Source organism: Apodemus sylvaticus, chromosome 12 (assembly GCF_947179515.1).
Source record: "Apodemus sylvaticus chromosome 12, mApoSyl1.1, whole genome shotgun sequence".
Lineage (NCBI taxonomy): Eukaryota > Metazoa > Chordata > Mammalia > Rodentia > Muridae > Apodemus > Apodemus sylvaticus.
Window position 1 is genome coordinate 87,335,835 of NC_067483.1, and position 13,878 is coordinate 87,349,712.

Consider the following 13,878-nt stretch of genomic DNA (forward strand, 5'->3'; position numbering starts at 1 on the left):
GTTGAGTATTTTGCTTGCTTTCTAAGCACACCATGTATGTTCAGTGTTCCTGGAGGCCAGAGGAGAATGTCCGATCCTCTGGGATTAGAATTACAGATAGTTGTGAATAGTTGGGAACCAAACCCGGCTCCCCTGAAAGATCAACAAATGCTCCTAACGGCTGAGCCATCTCTCCAGTCCTGACTTGTGTTTGTTTTGCCAGTCTCCTGTGGAAGTTATTGTTAACAATTCTTCTTCTTTTTTTGCATTCACACAAAAGCTGTGTTTATTTTTTTATTTATTTTTAACTTTTTTATTGATTCTTTGTGCGTTTCACATCATGTACCTCAGTTCTGTTCATTTCCCCATCCCCTCATATCCACCCTCTGCCCTTTCATCCTCCCCACAAAGAGAAAATACACACACACACACACACACACACACACACACACACACACACACACAGCATAGGAAACATCTCATTGCAGAAGCTGTAGTGTGTCACAGTGTGTCCCACAGTGTATCCCTCTATCTATACATCTTAACTTGCAAATGTGCATTGCAGTGAGTCATAGGTCTGTTTGAGGTCTCTGGCTTTAGTGACACCATCCATACTGGATCCTCACCCAGGCTCCACTCAGTTATCCTGTCATTGCCCTGTGTCACGGAGACCCTGCAGCTTTGGATCAGCAGGACCAGCCCTTTCACATGTCCCAGCCATTTGCAAATGGGGCTTTGGGGTGGGACAATTCAGAGCCTTGGAACTGAGTCTGGGTGGTAGCTGAGCTGGTTGGAGTGCCAGCTCCCCTTTGCACCACCAGAGTGAACTCTCCAGGCCCCCCAATGCCTCCATTGGCAGGAGGTAGGGTCAGCTCTTCTACTCTCCTGCCCTTGGGGCTAGCTCACCTCCATACACGCACACGTCTAGAGCCAGCTCCACTGTGCTGCCCAGGCTACCAAGTGCTGAAGCAATGGGCTGGGCCAGCTCTCCTGCTCTCGTGACATCTGGGACAGATACTTTCTTAATGAGACTTAATTTTCACTTGCAATCCTGTTATCACTCATTGTTTATAATCCTTGTTACTTCCTGAGTTAATTAATGTATTAAATTTCTTGGTTTTACTTTTTTTTCTACTTCTAAAATACCTGGTTTTTTTTTTTGTTGTTTGTTTTTTTGTTTTTTTTCATGACTGGGCATTCTCTGGAGTCAATAGCTAGATTGGACGCAGGACAGATATATATGTTGAGAGAAATAAACCGTACTCTATAGAAAGCCACACCTAATATACTGAGAAACTCACAATACAAATGTGACAAGGGCGGATCTAAGTTGCGGAGTTGTTTGTTTGTTTGTTTGTAGGTCTATGTAGCACGTATGGGCAGTGACCTTATGAGGAGACTGGAACTGGAGCTATAGAGGATGGTTGTAAGCTACGATGTAGGTGCTGGGATTGAACCCAGATCCTTTGGTAAAGCAGCTATTGCCCCTAACTGCTCAGACACTTCAAACAGAAGAAATGAGGTTTTAGTGAAACTCTCAGGAGAGAGGAAGCCCACTGAGCAAGGCTGTTTTAAGGAACAGGTGGCCTGTGATCCTTTTATCTAAGGAGGATTGGAAAGAGAGCAGAGTCTGGTGTCTGTGTCCTCCAGTCCTTAGGACCCTGAGTTCACTGTAATTTAAAGGGCTTCTTGAGCTCCAGATTTTATTGCCTTCAGTTTTATTTGCAGAACCAAAGTTTAACAGAAACAACAGAAGTGAGTCCACAAGTTTTCATGGTTATGGTCAGTTGATTCTTCAAAGAGGCCAAGAACAAAGGGAGAGTACTTCACAAAACAGACACTGGGACAATAGGCATTTACAGGCAAAGGTCAACCTGAACCCTGGCTTCAAGTCATTCTCCAACACTAACTCAAGATTCATCACAGGTCCAAATGGAGGTACTACCAGTACCCAACTCGTAGAAAAAGATCCAGCATGAAATTTCTATAATCTTGTGTTAAATGAGAGTTTCTTAATACGACAAAGGGGACAAGCATCATAAAAATTAAAATGCACACAGGAAACATTGAAAATTAATAAATTAAAAAAGAATGATTTAGAATAAAAGCTAAATTCCTCATTCTGGGCTACAAAGTGCTGCCTAATTTTGGATAGGTTGGACTTGAAAACAAAACAACTTTTGTGCTTCCAAGAACAGTGAAGTAAAATGACCACCCATGCAATTAGAGACAAACTTTTGCCAACCGTGTACCTGACAGGAGACATATCTAAAACATAAAAAGAAACCTTACAACAATGAAAATATGAACAGCCCACTTTTAAAATGGGCAAATAATTTGAGACATTGCTCCAAAACAAATGAACAAGTAGTCACTAAAACATGAAACTGTGCTTAGAATGGTAAGACACAGAGCAGAAGCACCCAGCCACAACAGGACGGCTGAGGTAACAGAGAGGGACAGTCACAGGAGTCAGTGGGAGTGACACTGAGGAGTCAGCAGAGAAATCCGACCCTTTATATCACTGCTGGGAATGCAACATACATAGCACTGTCACTCTGGATAATCGCCCAGCACGTCTCCAAAAGTATGAACCCATAGTTTCTACATCACCTACCAGTTACACCCAAATAATCTTACCTACCACCAAAAATGAACACACTTGAGCACACACACACATACACACACACACACACACACACACACAAGGTTTAACACACTTATCACATATGAGCTTCGAAAAGTTATGTTAAGTAAAAGAAGCCAATCGTGAAAGGTTATACATGGCATGATTCCATTTAAAGGCAACATTCAAATGGGAAATCTCTGAGTGGCCCTGGCTGTCCTGGAACTCTAATCTGTAGACCAGACTGGTCCCAAACTGATTCTGCCTCTAAATTCTGAGATTAAAGGCTTGTGCTACCACACCTAACCTAATTGTATACTTTGAGTGGGTGAATTGTATGGTATTTAAATTATTTCTCAATAAAATGTGTTTTTAAAGGATTTGTAATGAGAGTCATTCGCTTCTGTGTTGGTTTTTGTTTTTTTGTTTGTTGGTTTTTGTTTTTGTTTTTCTGAGACAGGGTTTTTCTGTGTAGCCCTGCCTGTCCTGGAACTCACTCGGTAGACCAGGCCAGCCTCGAACTCAGAAATCTGCCTGCCTCTACTTCCCAAGTGCTGGGATTAAAGGTGTGTGCCACCACCGCCCAGCTGCTTCAGTGTTGCGTTTCTTCAACATTTGCTGATCAGCTTCCATGGGCTACATGCTGCGGTATCAAGAACACTAAACCCTAAGGCTATCCCTGATCACTTAAATCACAATGACGTGAAATTCACACACACACACACACACACACACACACACACACACAAACACAGATAAATTGAAATTCAAGCAGAGATTTGTTTAATTCAAGAAGGCAAACTGAGTTCCCATGCCCAGCACACTTGGAGTAACCCTCAGAGGAGATAGTGTGTCATCAGAGCTCTCTTGGCCAAGTAGGAATTTGTTACAGAACAAAAGAGGAATGTGAGCAGTTGAAAGTGTTTGAGTGGAGAATTTCAGGCCCAGGAACTGTGAGTGTGAAGGCCCAGAACCATCGGAGAGGCCGAACCATTCCGAGTATAAGAATTCAGTTGACAGAGTTGGTTGGCTGGAGAGATGGTGAGAGATTTGGCTGAAAGCTAGGGAAACCAGGCTGAAGGACCTTGTGTGTGCCTTGTGCTACGGTGACTTGAGTGTGTCCCCCAAGAGTTCATACGTTGGAAGCTTGGTCTCCAGTGTGGCCGTGTTGAGAGCTGGTAGGACCATTAACCGGGGAACATGGTGGGAGTTTATTGAGATCATTGTTCTCAGAAGCTGGCTCTGAGAACAAACTTCTTCACATTCTCTGTCTTTCCATCTCACCAAGTGATAGCTCCCGACACACATGTTCTCGTTGTGATGGCATATGTCACAAATACTGTTGATTCCGAATTTGGGTGATTACTGTTAGAATTGCTACTATCTTGTAGAGACAGACTTAGAAACCAGCCTCTGAAAAAGCTTCTTCTCTTTACTCAGCTTCAGTTATTTATTTCATTATAGTAACAGAAAATGGACTGATACATTATATAAAGAACTCCCAACATCTTCTCAACAGCAAACGGGAGCAGGGTCAAAGGAAACAAGCTTTTTTTTTTTTTAATTTTATTCGATATATTTTTTATTTACATTTCAAATGATTTCCCCTTTTCTGGTTCCCCACTCCCCGAAAGTCACATAAGCCCCCTTCCCTCCCTCTTTTCTCCCACCCCTCCCTTCCCACTTCCCTGTTCTGGTTTTGTCTTATACTGCTACACTGGGTCTTTTCAGAACTAGGGGCCACTCCTCCGTTCTTCTTGTACCTCATTTGAGTGCATACCATGATTGATCTTTTGAGACCGGGTTACCTCACTTAGTATGATGTTCTCCAGCTCCATCCATTTGCCTAAGAATTTCATGAATTCATTGGGAAACAAGCTTTGAAAAGGAATGTGCTAGAGTGGAGTGTCTGGAACTAGACTGGGGAGTCTGGAACTAGCATAGGGTGTCTGGAATCAGAGTGGGGGGTTCTGGAATTAGAGTGAAGGGGTCTGGAATTAGAATGGGGGTTCTGGAACTAGAATAAGGGTATGGAACTAGAGCGGGGGCCTGGAACTAGAGCAGGGGCCTGGAACTAGAATGGGGGATCTGGAACTAGAATGGGGGTCTGGAACTAGAGTGGGGGTCTAGAACTAGAATGAGGGTCTGGAACTAGAATGAGGGGTCTGGAACTAGAATGGGGGGTCTGGAACCAGAATGGGGGTTCTGGAACTAGAATGGGGGTTCTGGAACTAGAATAGGGGTTCTAGAACTAGAATGGGGGTTCTGGAACTAGAGTGGGAGTTCTAGAATTAGAGTGTTGGGAGTCTGGAACTAGAACAGGGAGTCTGGAATTAGACAGGGGGTTGGTCAACACTCCTGTGTTGAAGGCTTAGTTTCCAATGTGACACTCTTGAATAGGAATGGGACCTTCAAGAGGACCTAGTGGAGGAAGTTGGGTCACTGGTAGGGTGCTCTTGGAGAGATATTGAGAGCCTGCTCTCTCCTCGATCTCTTGCTTCCATTTCCCAGATGCTGTATGTCAGCATCTCATTCCAGCCTGTGCTCTCTGGTTATGTGCTGCCTCCTCACAGACCCGAGTAACTGCCTGCTGAAGCCTCCAATGCTTCAAAGCACAGAGATATCTCCTGTTCTAAAGTTGACTACCTAGAGTGATTTGCTACAGTAGCTGGAAGCAGAACAACACAGAAAGTAACAATAAATGTTGCAGGATGGGGCTGGATAAGGCGAGGGTCTGTTTGTTGGTTGTTTTTCCAGCTGCCTTCTCTCTGCAAATCCCTCTACATATGGTGGACTGACCCTTATAAATAAATTGCCTTAATTGTGTACATCCTGGAATCAGATACTGCCAAAGGAGACATTTTTGTCTTGTGTAGTCCCTTGTGTGGGAATAAACCACATGAAAAGGCACACACTAACACAGCTTCATGTGCCTTCTGAAGGCAGACAGGAACAACTTGCTTTTATTAAAAAATAAAAAGGCAAAATTCCATTCCAGATGAGTCCTTTCTAACATTAATATAACATCCTTGGGGGATGAAGTGAAAAAGGTGCTCCAATTGAAGCTCAGTCAGAGGTTTGCTCTGTGACCTGGGCCGAGTCATTTCTAATTGCTGCCTCTTCATCTGTAAAATCAAATGATTGGGGTCAGTGAGGTGGCTCAGTGGGTAAAGGCATCTGCCACCAAACCTGATGGCCTGAGTATGATCCTGGAATCCACACGATGGAGGGAGACATCCTTCAGGCTATCCTCTGACCTCCGCATACATGCTGTGGCATGCATGGCCACATGCATACAAATAAAATAATTAAAAAATATCAAATGGTTGGACAAGCATCAGCACCCTTGGAACTTTTCTGCTGACAAGCAGCTGCTGTTCTTCCTGAGCACCAGGTGCTTAGGTCAGTCTTTGGGAATCGTTGGGAACCGTAGGTTTAACCTATGTTGGGTAATGAGCCTCCTGTTCTGCTTCTATCTTTATACAAGGCTGAAGCCCAACCACAGGGAAGATTCTCCAGTCATTCTAGCCTGTGTCCAATGCCAGGGAGGTTTGTTGGAGGTGTCATGTGGAGATATGTATATGATGGTGGTTTAACGCTGGAAGTGCACACTAGTGCCGCCTGTGTCTTTAGGACAAAGCAACAATGAGTGATGGTTGAAGTTACTTATTAACTTCACAGAATCTAGAATCACCTGAGAGATGGGTTTCTGGGATCTTGAGTATGTTCTCTGACTAGGGAACACCCCCTGCTGACAGGCAGAATGTTTTTTAGGTAGAAGATGCTGGAATGCATAACGCAGAGGAGGTGAGTGGGCCTCTAGGAATCATCTACTGGGGCACAAAGCAGTGAAGGGTGTTTTCTTAAACCATGGTGCATTGTCTAAACACACACACACACACACATGCACATGCACACATGCACACGCACACCAACACTGATGTCATTCAGTGTTCTAAAGGAAGATTCCATTTCTTTGGGTTCCTCAGTTCATTCAGACTGGTGTCAGTGTCATCGTGACCTCCAAAAGGCTTCGTTCAGACTGTAGTCTTAAGAGCAGGCTTGAGTGCCAGGAAGCCTTGAAACAGGCGGCACTTCTGCTCTGTCTAAGCTGTCTGTCAGAGCAGGCAGACAAGCAGAACAACACAACCAGAAGTAAACAAACCAACCCTACCTGGAAAATAAACACAGTTTGAAAGTTGACGTTGTGAGCAAGGCTTAGCGCTTGTTCTTATGCTCTGGGTTAAGGCGGTTGGAACCAGGCCAGGAGTATGTGAGTCACCACCCTAGGCTAACACAGACTGGGTGGTTAACCTCCCTGTCTCCAAATATGGGGTTTTGAAATTTATTCAATAAACATTTATACTTTTTTTAATAGTAAAATCAAGTTTAAACTTCATTTACTTACATATTTATTTACTTGCATGTCTATGGGGGACTTTTGGACAGCATTGACTTGTTTATATATTTATTTACTTATATGTGTGTGTGTGAAGGGCGCATTTGAGGGGCACAGTTGTGGATATGGATATGAGAGGACTCTTTCAAGAATCAGTTCTATCCTTTCACAGTGTGGATCCTGAGGATCAAGCTCAGGTCGTCAGGTTTGGCAGCAAGCCTCTGTATCTGCTGAGCCATCTCACACACCCCTTTTCTTTGATAGGGTCTTACTGAGTAGCCCTGAAACTCTATGTAGAACAGGCTGGCCCCAAGCTAGGAGCTCCTACCTCTGTCTCTTGAGTTACAGGTCGGTGTTTGGCCCACTTTCTTTTTTCTAAGATTACATCTTGAGGAAACAAACATTAATACACCATTTCTACCTTTGGGGAAATCAAAGAAGTACAAACACCTTTCACTAAGAAAATGCTAGGACCCACTTTATGAAAGTGAGATACCTGACCTGGAGAGATGGTTTAGTGGCTAAGAGCACTGTGCTCTTCCAGAGGACCCAAGTTCAATTCCTAGTAGTATCCACAAGGCAGGTTACAACTCTCTGTGGCTTCAATGGGATCTGACACCCTCATACAGACATACATGCAGGCAAAACACCAATGCATATGAAATAAAAGTAAACAAATCATTAAAAATAAAAGAAAGTAAGAAACCCAAATCCAAATAAGCACAGAACTATTTAGGTTTCTCCCTAAAATCAATTGGACCTCCAGGTTTCACCCAGAATGAGTTGAGTTTGCTTATTCCATGGGAATTTCTTTAATTGTCTTATTGTAAATTAATTGGATTTCTTTTGTGGGTCAGGTAGGATGATCTCATTTAGACTGGAAGCTTTCTTTCTTTCTTTCTTTCTTTCTTTCTTTCTTTCTTTCTTTCTTTCTTTCTTTCTTTCTTTCTTCCTTCCTTCCTTCCTTCCTTCCTTCCTTTCTTTTGTTCTTTCTTTCTTTTTTATCTATTTGTGAAAGCAGCAGACATAAGTGGACTAGGACCATGACTTGCTTGCACATAGACACGGGGAGCTAATGGCTCTGTAAGGATCGTTTAGACACAAAGGGTTCTGGGTGTTATTCTGCGAGCTGGGTCACGTGCAAACCATCCTAAGTGTGTGCTCCATTTTTCTGACTTGGGAGGACATCTCTTAGCAACAGCTGAGTGTCTTATACACTGGATCCTCTGAAGATCTGTTATGAAAACATTTTTAATAAGCCAGGATGGAGAAAATAGACCTAGAGCCCTCAATCTCTCCCCTCCCCCTAGGACATGGCTCCAACAAACCAGTATTTCATACCATCTGACGGTACTCACAGCATGCCTGCATGGATTTGGCTAAGGAAGTGATATCCACATTTTCCATATGGGGGCTGAGCCTTTATGGAACTATAAGGGTTTTTTGTTGTTGTTGTTTTGTTTTGTTTTGTTTTGGACAGGACCTTACTCTGAAGCTCTCCTGGAACTCATTAAAATCCTCCCATCTCAGTCTCCTGGGTACTGGGATTACAGGTGTGAGCCACCACACTGAGTTTATAAATTGATTCTTCTGAGCTGTAATGTGTTTTTTCCTTGCTATCTAAATTCTAGGTTTGCCTTGTACCAACTAACAGTTTGGGGCTTACTCCAGACTTATCCAGAAGTTTCTCCTGATTTTTTTTCTAAGGCTGGGTAAGACTGCTGTTTTGAGGTTCTAAAATACCCTTTGCAACAATGGGCATGAAGGTGCACACCCACAATCCTAGCTGCAGGAGGCAAACAAGATACTGAGCTCAAGAGCATCTTCATTTGCATAGCAACCAGGATCACATGAACCATACACAGCCCTGTCTCAAAGAATAAATACCTTAGCTCTCTGTGACCACTGACTTCTAAGCATATATTTGTCTATGACTCTAGGCTTCTTAGAAAAGTATGGTTTAATTTCTTCTATGGTTAGAATGTAGGTGTTAGAATCTTCTTTCTGTTGCTATTGAAACAAACAAAGTGGAGTGGAGGAACTGACCAAAAGCAGCCTGGCGAAGAAAGGGTTTATTTGGCTTAAACTTCCATTAGTGAAGAAGTCAGGGGAAGAACTCAAGCAGGGACTGATGCAAGGACCATTGACAAGTGCTGCCTCCTGGCTTGTTCTCCACGGCTTACACAGCTGTCTTATCTAGCCCAAGCCCACTTCCCTAAGTGGGCTGGGCCCTCCTATATTAATTAGCAATTATGAAAATGCCTCCAAAAACATGCCCACAGTTTGATCTGATGGAGACAAGTCCTCAATTGAGACTCACTCTTTCTAGGAGACTCTAAATTGTATCAAGTTGACCAGAACTAAACACCATAGTAGATGTTTAACTAAATGCATTTGAGAGGAGTTAGTGCATGGATATAGCAATACATAGGAACAGATGGGCATGAGTTCCACCAAGGATAAATACACTACCAGCAATAGTTGGATTGGCAGTTCTTGGTGGTACCAAATCTGCCCCTTTATGGGGCAACCAACAGTCAGCCTTAGATCATGGGACTGATTCCAATCCCACGTTGAATGTGAGTCTCAGTGTGAAAAGTAGATGTTTGCCAGCTAATCTGCCTGCAGTGTGCCTGTGTCAGTCAGAGCTGTGGGGAGAAGGCAGAGAGGAGGAGCTTCTGGACAAGGAAAGTGATGGGTGTCGGGAGTATGGGGACACCTCTGATTCATTGGAGATGAGGTTTGGAGAATTTAATGCTGAGAGACATCTGGTCTTGAAAGAGATTTCTGCATTATAGACCTTGATTCCCCGGCAATTGTCAAGGGGCCAGGGTAAGGACCTCTGGGAATAGTTTAGAGGCACTCCGGGACAGTGTCAGGAGCCAGGGACCCAGCAGCGAGGCTGTCTGTCATAGCTGGACCAGGAGGGAGGGAGGGAGGGAGGAGGACTGTTGCTCAGTCATAAGAAAGAAGACAAAGCCTTCTGCCACCGGCCATATTTTACACAGCAATTTTTAGTCTGAGGAAATTTAGTTGTTTTTTTTTTTTTAAATGAATTTCTAAATCCTGAAATTGAGCCTCCAGGCAACAATTAGAGTCTCTCCCCCTGCCTCAGCCTTCCTAGTTACAGTCTTGCCACACCTAGCCTTGTCTTATTTATTTTCTAGAGTTGACATTTGCCAGAAAAATTTCCTTTTGCCATAGCATAAGGAATACTCGAATTAAGAAAAAAAAAAAAATTCAGAGTCTTCGATGTCTGGCTGCTTCCAGAGAGACAAAGGAGCTAAACACACACACAGGAGATATTTGACCTTGAACAAACAATGGATGTGTTTTGATCAAGTCAGAACAGAGAGAGAGAGGAAAGAAGCTTACTTCTTGAAAGGACAGGGTTCCAAAAGAATGAAATACTTCCCCAGGGGGCCCATGAATATGGTAGGGGTTTAACCCCCCCAAATAAATTATCAGGACAAGTTAAAGTCAAATAGATTTAGCACTGATGGGTTGCCTGTGCACGTTGGAACTATCATTTAAACATGCAGAGCTACAGGGAGTTTTCCTGATGCAGAGAAGGTGGCTGTCTGCCTTGCTGGTTAGGTTTAAAGGGGTGGGGGGTGGGGGGTCAGCTTCCCCCCCACCCCTGGCTGCTGGAGAAAACTGCTGAGTGGGATTGTGGGAAAAGGTCAGATTTTATCCGCAGCAGCCGCCTGCCCATCTGATCTGCCATTCTTGGTTCCTTGTGACCTCAGAACTCAAATCATTCTTGCCAGTTTTACTAACAAATATCTCTGCCTGTGCGTGTTTCTAGGCACCGGCTGACCCAGCCTGTCCTCTGTTCCACTTATTGAAGGCCGCTCAGAAACCACACTGGGCTCTCTGCAGAGTGCCTTGGCCAGCGGGCAGAGAAACCAGCCCTATTTCCTTACATTTTGAATGCCAAGGCGTGGCTTGGTAAAAAGAGGATTATGCCAGACCAATGCTATTTCCTTTTGAGCTAGAGGGACAGGATCTCTGGTGATGGGAGGTGGAGGCAGAGAGGGGTGACGTAACCTATGTGAAGGTGAGCTGGGTGGGTACTCTATGCCTTAGGAGCCACAAGGACACAAGATGATCCCCTGGTAATGACTGGTCTGTTGGAAATTTCTGACCAATATTGTTCACCATTTTATTAACCTAAGAACATCCTGGGCAAATGTATTTTATCACTAACTAACTTTGACAGAGATCTCAGAATTACTATATTTGGAAAGGCCACCCATTTGCAGGGACAGAATGCTATCAATTTGGACATTAGGAATGGAACCCAACGTGACTTTGAAATACCAGTAAGTGTCCATTAATAACAAAACCTGCTTTTAGCTTCAGCAGAGACCAGTGTACGGGGAGGCTGTAGGAATCAGAAATCCAGACCTCAGACAGCATTAAGCTGGGGAGTCACTAATGCAGGAGAAAGTGTTTCCGGGTCAGAGTGAGGCACAGGCAAAATGAGTTAGCAATGCGGCACTATCATGCCAACAATTTACCCCGACTCAAGGATAAAGGAAAGATCATGCCTTCAGAGACTAAAAATCATCTCTCCACGGTTCTTAGATGTGTGCACACTTGGAGTTTAGAACAAAAACAACCCAGTGAGGACATGAGGAACGTGGAGAAGGAAGAGGCAGCCGTCTGTCCGTTTGCTCCTTTGCTTGGAGCGCGGCCCTGCTTTGGGTGCCTATCATCTGAGATAACATTGCTGGATCGCAAGTACTATTTGGGGGGCACTCTTCTGGCAAGATCATATTTTATAACCGAATAATGAAAAAGAAAATAGGTAAACTGCTGGGCTAAAATTAGCCTCCAATTATTTGCAGAGCCCTTCACTGGCAGGTTCTCCTCAAGTTTGGCCCAGTTTTCTTTGTCCCTAGCTATAGAGACCATTTATCTTTTCAAATACATGTAGACTCATGCTAGTACTTTCTAGTCTGAAACTTGGGCTTCTTCTGAATGGATTTTAGAAGTTACTGCTCTTGCCTAAGTTGCAAAACCATAAATAAGGAAGGTCGCTGAGGTTCTCACATCTCTGGAGGGCCAAGTTTGAGAGCAAACCTGATTGGCTGGGCTGCAGGGCTGCCGGGGCTGCCTGGCTGCCAAGCTGGTCTGAAGAGGGAAGCCTCTTTTGGTCATGTGACTTTCCTCCATCCCAACACTCTGTTCTCATATTGAACTTCCTTGTTTATGTTGTAGATCGGGGCTTCTCAGAGTTCACTGTGCACTCAGATCACCTAGAGTGAATGTTTAACCCAGTTCAAGCATCGCACAGTGCAGGCGGCAGAACGTGGCATGAGCTCTCTGAGCTGTCCAGGTCACCTGGATATGGTAAGATGCACCAAGGAGGTCAGAAGTGTTGGTAAATAGGGGACCTGCTGCAGTGCCTTCCTCTGGAAAATGTGACAAAATGGAAATCAGCCAGCACTGATTTCAATATACTGGCTCCTTGTTGGGGAGGGGAGTACGGGGGTAGGGGGAGGCAAAACCAAGTTGAAGAAGCGGGTAGTGGGCTTCTGGTACAGTGATTCCTGTGTGGAGAAAGTGCTGGCGAGCCAGGACCTGAGTCATCACTTCTGCTGTCTCCAGCCGCCAAAACCAAGTACCAACCCAAATGCAACTAAACCAAACCTGAAGGAACTGAAAGACCCGTGGAAGTGCTACTATTTGTGACTTCTCTGACTTACAATACACAGGTCAACTATTGTTAAAGCATTCTAGATTGCCACCACGACTACTAATAGATTTTTAACACATCTATTTATCAGTTAAATTTGAATTTGAAAAAAATCAAAATAAACTAAGTTGGGGATCATGTTTAAAAATACAGATTCCAACTCAGTCAGTTTGGCACTCTCGGGGCCTGAAAATCTGTCTTTCTGGGGTGCACTTATGAGAGCTTAGTGCTGTGAGACTAGGGACCGTCCATTTGGAAGAGTCGTATGGTTAACCCCATGGCAAAAGGCTGTGGATGTAGCTCAATTTGTAGAGCAATTGTCTAGCACGTGCAAGGCCCTGGGCTCTATCCCCAATGCCACAAATGAAAGAAAATACATCCATGAGAGTCGGACAAAAATCTCTGGCTCTTTCTTTCTTTTTTTCCTAACCTTATTATAGAATTGTGGCACATGTATGCAAATGCATGCAAATCATCACAGCTCAGTGCATTTCTAAGCAGCTAAGGGGGGGTGGGGGCATAGTCAACCCTTGGATCAAAGCTAGAAAACAGCCATTGCCCCAGGAACCCTGGAGTCTCTCATTTCCCACCAAGGTGGATGGAAAATGACCTCATTCACTTTTGTTGTTGGCAGCAAAACTCCAGCGAAGCTTCCAGATGAGTCCCGTGAATGCATTTCTCCAGGGCATGGACCCAAACTCATTCTGATTGTAATGGCAAGATGATGCTCTCCAAGCATTAGTGCCATACCTACATCAAATATAGCATGACTTGGCCTTCAAATGACTTTTGTCTTTGAGATCAAAGACTGATGAATGATTGACATAAGAAAGCCACTTACATTTTCTTGAGATAAATAAAATACCAATGATCATTGTTCCTCTGATGCTTAAAATGTGTTTAGTCCTAAATGTAGAAGATAAGGCAAGAGGTGGGTCTGCCATTGATTAAAAAATATACTTATGTACATGTGTGTGAATGTGTACATACATGCATGTATAGACCAGGGCAGCATGCATGTGGAGGTCAGAGGACAATTTGCAGGAGTTGGCCCTCTCCTTCTATCATGTGGGTTTGCAGCTCCAACTCCCAGTTATTAGGCTTGGTGGCAAGTGCCTTCACTCACACAGCGATTCTCGACTTTCCCAATGCTGTGACCCTTTACTACAG

General features: G+C 44.0%; 1 long non-coding RNA gene across 1 annotated transcript in view; it reads left to right on the forward strand.

Annotated features, from left to right (window-relative positions):
• Nucleotides 1-13,554, forward strand: part of LOC127697587 (uncharacterized) — a 59,919-nt gene extending 46,365 nt beyond the window's left edge. Inside the window, exons 2-3 of the long non-coding RNA XR_007980487.1 lie at nt 12,231-12,362; nt 13,343-13,554. This is a non-coding gene — a long non-coding RNA (uncharacterized LOC127697587). The remainder of the gene's footprint in view (nt 1-12,230; nt 12,363-13,342) is intronic.
• Nucleotides 13,555-13,878: the final 324 nt, after the last annotated feature.